This window comes from Pseudorca crassidens, chromosome 3 (assembly GCF_039906515.1).
Source record: "Pseudorca crassidens isolate mPseCra1 chromosome 3, mPseCra1.hap1, whole genome shotgun sequence".
NCBI classification, from domain to species: Eukaryota; Metazoa; Chordata; class Mammalia; order Artiodactyla; family Delphinidae; genus Pseudorca; species Pseudorca crassidens.
In genome coordinates, this window is record NC_090298.1 from 150,958,326 (window position 1) to 150,965,109 (window position 6,784).

Genomic DNA, 6,784 nt, shown 5'->3' on the forward strand with positions numbered 1-6,784 from the left:
GCTCTAGCCTACGGTGACCTATTCAGAATGGAAGGCTCAGAGTGTGACATTCTGTTTAAGTGGGCTAAATGATTGGACATTAGTCACAGGAGTTTAAAGGTCTGAAGAGATGGCAAAATATTATTAATTCAATATCTCTTTAATGCTAAAAAATATGGCCAGAGGGACCCTTTGACAATTTCTTGGGCTATCAGAATACCTAATTGGAGATTAATCTCTAATAACCTCTTAATACCATTCAGAAGTTTAAATGAAGTCCAAACAAGAAAGAAATTGTCAGTTCAGTAGTGTCATTTACAGCTAATGCTATGGAAAACTGTTTAATTCATTACAGAGGCAGAGAGACCCATTTTCAATTTTTGCCCTATTTCTATCTGGCCAATTAAATATAGTGCTGGCTAAACACAAAAATTAGAAAATGGGAACGCCTGCACTGAGCATTAACTTCTTCAAAGACCTTCTGGACTGATGCTTCAGGTTTCAGGCTAGCCATCAATTCCCCCAAGGGCTGCCTTCCTTTGCAGCTCAGGCTAAGTTAGACCCTGGCATTCTTTATAACACTTAATAGAAATGAAGCTGTGTTTGTATTTTTTTTTTTTAATTCTGTCACCTCCCACAAAAAACAAACTCCATGGGAACAGGTGATTTATCTTGCTTACCAATGTATCCCAGCACATGGAAAAGTATCAATACCTGGCTTGCTAAACAGATAGGTTCTTTTTCACTGAAAAAGAATGAATGAAAAAATATATGAATGAGTGAATATACATGGAGGCCTGATTTTGAAATCTCTCGTGAATGTTTTATAATTGCTCCTGTTCTACAAATATTAATACTCTACTAGCACATAGTTTTGGAAGAATGAAAGAACCTTTTACACCATCTACAATTTCCAGCCCTTTAGAAAAGCTGTATCTGAGGGTCATGAGGTTCTATCATTCCACTGCTCCTCTATGTGTGATCTCACATTTAGCTCAGGAAATAGGTACAAAAGGAATGCAGGGAACAGACCCCAACATTCTTAATATTTGTTCTCCAAATTTGTTTAGTCAGCCTGGTTTCTTAGCACTCCTTGCTTTATCTTCTTTTAGTCTGTAAGGAAGCTGTCCTTGGTTTCTGAAGTTAGGAGCCCCTGGGAAGTCACACATTACAGGGAAAGACCAATGTAATAGAGTTTGACCCTATTTTTGGATAATGGACCACCAACTTTTTATTTTTAATTGAAGTATAGTTGACTTACAATGTTTTGTTAATTTCTGCTGTACAGCAAAGTGATTCAGTTATATATATATATTCAGTTATACATATATATATTATTTTTCATATTCTTTTCCATTATGGTTTATTACAGGAAATGAATATAGTTCTCTGTGTACAGTAGGACCTTGTTGTTTATCCATTCTATATATAATAGTTTGCATCCGCTAACCCCAAACAAAAATATGGAATGCTTCATGAATTTGTGTGTCATGCTTGTGCAGGGGCTATGCTAACCTTTTCTGTATTGTTCCAGTTTCCGTATATGTGCTGCCTAAGCGAGCATACCACTGACTTCTCTTAAGCCTCAGTTTCCCCTTTCCTGTTAGCTCCGCATCCGGACAGGCTGATAAGAAAGTTTATACGTGTCCCCTGCATGGTCCTTTTGAAATATTCCAACCTCACAAATCACAAACCCAAACCTAGCAAATTCCCTAATCTCACCCTCTAACAATGATAAAGGCCCAACTTTATCTGGGACCTGTCTGTGTGCCCCCACCCCTGCCCTTCCCAGTGATCCCTTGTACAAGTAATCAACTCTCTTTCCAATTCTCTCAAGTTCTCCACATCCTATGTATTAACTTGAAGGTGGTCCAACCCAAGTACATTGGGTGATCACAAAGTAGCCAGTCTGATGTAAATTGTTTTCACTGTTGGCCTGCTTTGTACCTCAAAATAGTTTGGGTACATTTGATGAGTTTATCTCTAGGTAGCCCTTGTTAAAAGCCAGATCTGACATATGATTGCATATTTGTTGGTTACACTGAGAGAGATTCTAAAGGAAAAGGTTTTAAACAATAAAATGTTAATATAACACATGGGCTAAAAGACCCATGGGAATCATCTGGAGCTGTGCCCTGGGTACCTGGGAAGACTGTGCAAAAAGATAAGAGTGTTGTCAGGAAAGGAGTAAGAGGAGATAGGAGGTTTTTTCCTCAATTTACTGTTTTCCTCTAGCTATCCCTAAGTTACTGATATTTGGGGAATTTATATTAAAGGCTTTGCAAAGGCCTGGCTTCTGGGTCACATGCTAATATGCATACTTTCTTTCTTCCTTCCTCCCTTCTTCTCTTTCATCCTTTCTCTTATACATTTTTAATTTCTTAATTTCCAAGTTTCACTTACTGTTCAAGTTCTAGAATGGTAAAGAAAGGACATAATGGTGGCACAATGTGAAGCATTGGCCAAGGAGCTATTTACCCTTTTGGCAACAGCAAATTTTTCACTTGCTGCCTGAACCCTCATGAGTCTATCATTTCCCAAATGGAAGTTGCTTTGTGGGACCATAAGAAAAAAGATGTCAAATGTGTGGCTTAGTGGCTGAAAATCAGGTAGAATCAAGGACAAAACAAAACAAAAACAAAAACAAACAAACTTGTGAAGAATATTTACCAAAACATGTACTTCAGCTGTGATCCCTCTTAGACAGTCTAACATCACTGACATTAGACAGGATCTGAGCCCTGCCTATATGCCCTAGTAGGCACCAAACCCTGCTGAGAGCTTCTAGAAATAAGATGGTTTGGGAGGCTAGAGCATGCCTAAACAAATTAACCTCTGCTCACGTAACATGGCAGGGGGAACTGCTATTTGTCTTCTTGTGGGAGCAAAGATGGTGGCATTCTAACATTGACATTAAGAGATGACAGGGAAGAATTTCACATGTGACACAAAGATGCCAAAGAAGAAAACAACATGCCACTGTGGATAGAAAATAAGTTGGAACAAAGAAGGTTGAGCAAACGCTGACATAATGTCCAGAAAATCAGATGCACCTAGAGGAGATGCTGGTAGAAATGGTGGGGGTGGAGTAAATACTGAATTAAGTAGTTTAATCCTAAAATAACTGAGTTTACATAGAATGGACCAAGACTATATGTCTAGCTCTCAGGAAAAAGGAAAACTCAAGACAGAGACAAAGCAAAGTTGTAGAAAATAAGAATCACATTTTTTTCCCCTGCATATTTGAGTGACTGAGAAATATCATCTCCTATATCTCCAATTAACATATCTATGTTAGAAGCTAGCTTGTTAACTTTGTCTTAGAGAACTCTTTCAACCAAGAATTTACTGAAATAATCACTGACTATTTTACTAAATAACATTCTGAAAGCAAAATAAGCAAGTCACCAAGGACAAATCTTGTCCTCTGGTAGATTCTGCATAAATGATTTCTGTTAGCTTCCTTTCATCAAGATTTTTGCCAATTAATTCATAAATATTAGCATTTCATTAATTGCACCAATATTAACATTTCATGTCAGTGGGGATTTTTAGGCAAATTTCTAATTACATTCAAAAAGTAAAACAAGGAAAAGGTTTTCTAATAATGCTGGTATTAGCAGGCACTAGAATTAGTTTTGTCTTGAGTACACATACATTCTAGTATGAAAATCTGTTGCTCTGAGTTTTAATGCTCAATTTTATGGGTATATTATGAATAACACATACTGAGTGCCATTAATTGGATAATGAATTTCAATGCTTAGGATGAATTTAAGAAGCAATCCATGTATCTTATGAATCTCTCTTTTTTTTTTTAAATCAACAGAAAATCAATTCCCAGGAAGTAAAATATTTTCTGCATACTTATTTAAGTAGTAATCTATAATTCAAGTGAATTATAAGCATAATTCAAGTATATTTTTGTTTCAATTATTTTTTCCAAAAGAATTCTTTTCCTATGGTATAACAAAGCAGGGAGGTTTTATGAGAAAACTCATCTTGTTTCTAATTTTAATAAGAATTCAAATAGACACTTCTACTATTTTGAAATTTTCTGGATATTATAATATTGAACTTTATGTAATTTACCATAATTTAATTGGTTTTACATATAAACTGTTTTCACACTAGCAACATGCTACAGGAACTAAAATAACAATTCATTTGTTTAATAATCCCTTTATAGAAACTCCTGAGGTCTAATGAGGTTGGAATCTGAGAAGCAGCAGCTATGGGGTTTCAATTGGCATTTTGTTTATTTTATCCCTGGTCAGATTCATTTTAAATTCCCTGGGGAATCCTCAAATAACTTAAGGGAAAATTTGATGATGAATAACAAGCATAAAGGTAACTTTTGAATTATGTCTGCATTTGACCTAAACCCTCATTCATTCTTAAGAGTATCAAGTTCTTTTTGTATCACTTTTTTCCTTAATTTTGTGACTATTTTCCTGAAATCTAAAAATCACTCAATAGGAAGTAATTAGAATTATTTCTCTTAAAATATTTAAAGAACATGAATATCCTTCTGAAATCCCCCTTCCATATTTTTCTACAGCAACACTAGCCTTTCATCCACCTAATCTTTGAGCATCCTGAGGTCTTTCTCACCTTAAATCCTTTACACATGCTATTCCTTTCCTCTAGCTAATTCCTAGTGTTTAAAATCTCGCTGGGAAAACTCCCCTTCCTCAGAGTCTTTCCCTAACTCTTTCATATGAATTAGATAAATCTGTTCCTCTCTTTGATGACATCCTGTTCTTTATCTTCTTGGCATTTATTAAATTTGAATTATGTATTTTGTGTGTGTATTTATTCTATCCATACCTACTTCTCAGACTAGATTAAATCCAAGAAGACAAAGACATTGCCTGTTTTGGTTCACTGACGTTTATTTGGGTTTGGAAAATAATTGGAACTCAGAGAATGAATGACTGAATGAAAGAAATGCATTTGCCTACAAGAAGACCTGACTTCATAAATTTCATAGAATCCAACGTAGCATCGTTATACCATAACACAATAATGGATATTCACAATGATGGTCTGAGCTCTCTAGAATAAAGTTAAATTATATTCAACACATTTTGTTTAAGAAGGCAGGAAATATATATCTAAAATAATGTCCATAAAAAATTTAAAAACAGTAATGAAGGGGAAGGCTCCAGTTATGGGGAAATGTACATATTGTAATACACACACACACGCACACGCACACACACACACACACACATCCATATAACCAGCTGTATATACATTTCACATTATTAGGGTCATTTTCCCCTTCAAAATCTAAATACTGACTCCTGAAGGAAATTCAGTTAACAGTGTACAGCTCGACAAGCTCTTCTTGAACTTTAATTTTAGCAGCAGTTTATTACGTAGCAGCTCCAGAGAAGACTATAAATTTATAAACAATAAGTGAAACTTCTATCCTGGTCAAATACCGCAAACCTAATGCTTCTCATTTTTTCCCAATTAATAATTCCAGATTTCTTATGTAGGAAGAGAAAAAGATGCCAGAAGTGGAAAACCCATGCAGTGACTGCCTCCTTTGGATCCGTGTGTTACGAAAAGTTGGTATCTGCCATACTGATTGACTGAGAGCAACAGAAAACCCCCGAGGCCTTCTGGTTCAGTTGGGATTGTAATGATAGACTAGCAAGATAAAAGCCTGCCAGAACATTAGCTTTGACTGTATGACAATGCCCTCCTCAAGAAGATATGATGCCGTGTGCATGAATATAGATTGAAAATGTGGATCCTGACAGCAGCGCTGATTTCACTCAGAAAGCCTCTATGTTGGGAGGATGCTGTGTCTGCTCAGGGTTAGGATTCCAGCAATATGTGAAAAATTCATTTTCTCAGCTGGAAATACTCATGTGTCTAGCTGTACAAGTGGTAAATTTGGGGTCCACATTAATGCTGAAGTTTGAGAGAAAGAGAAAGAGAGACGTGTGGATATCTGACCCTATTTGGAGTGAGCAGGTACTTCTTGGCCTAACGCTGGGGCATGGAAGAGGATCACACACTACTTAGAAATAAAATTTATTTTCAGGATTCCTTGAAGTCCTTCTTTCCAAATGCGCCCTGATGCCATGAAGTAATTCATTTTACTCTATTCTACAGTAGAGCTGATATAGTTGTCACCATTTTTATTATTTCTCTGACTGATTCTCTCCTTTTGACCCCACAGAGCAGAAAATTTACCCTCTCCAGAGGTGCAGATAGATTTCCTTTTTTTTTTTTTTTTTTGGTACACGGGCCTCTCACTGTTGTGGCCTCTCCTGTTGTGGAGCACAGGCTCCGGACGCGCAGGCTCAGCGGCCATGGCTCACGGGCCCAGCCGCTCCGCGGCATGCGGGATCCTCCCGGACTGGGGCACAAACCCGTGTCCCCTGCATTGGCAGGCGGACTCTCAACCACTGCGCCACCAGGCAAGCCCATCCTTTTTTTTTTTTTTTTTTTGGTTATTCCTTCACATAGGATACCTGGCAGGGGGTGTGGGGGGGAAGAAGACAAATTTCTACACCCCTATGTTAGAGTAGTTAATAACATTGACTTCGGAATTACTGAGTAGGATTTCTGATATCCTTAGTAGGATTTCTCTAGCTATGAGATCTTGTTTTTTTAATTTTTTAACATCTTTATTGGAGTATAATTGCTTTACAATGGTGTGCTAGTTTCTGCTTTATAACAAAGTGAATCAGTTATACATATACATATGTTCATACAGTATTTGTTTTTCTCTTTCTGACTTATTTCACTCTGTATGACAGACTCTAGGTCCATCCACCTCACT

General features: G+C 36.9%; 1 non-coding gene across 1 annotated transcript; it reads right to left on the reverse strand.

Annotated features, from left to right (window-relative positions):
• Positions 1-1,436: 1,436 nt before the first annotated feature.
• On the reverse strand, positions 1,437-1,543 carry LOC137222825 (U6 spliceosomal RNA). Its single transcript, XR_010942616.1, has one exon. It is a non-coding gene; the product is annotated as a U6 spliceosomal RNA (small nuclear RNA).
• Positions 1,544-6,784: the final 5,241 nt, after the last annotated feature.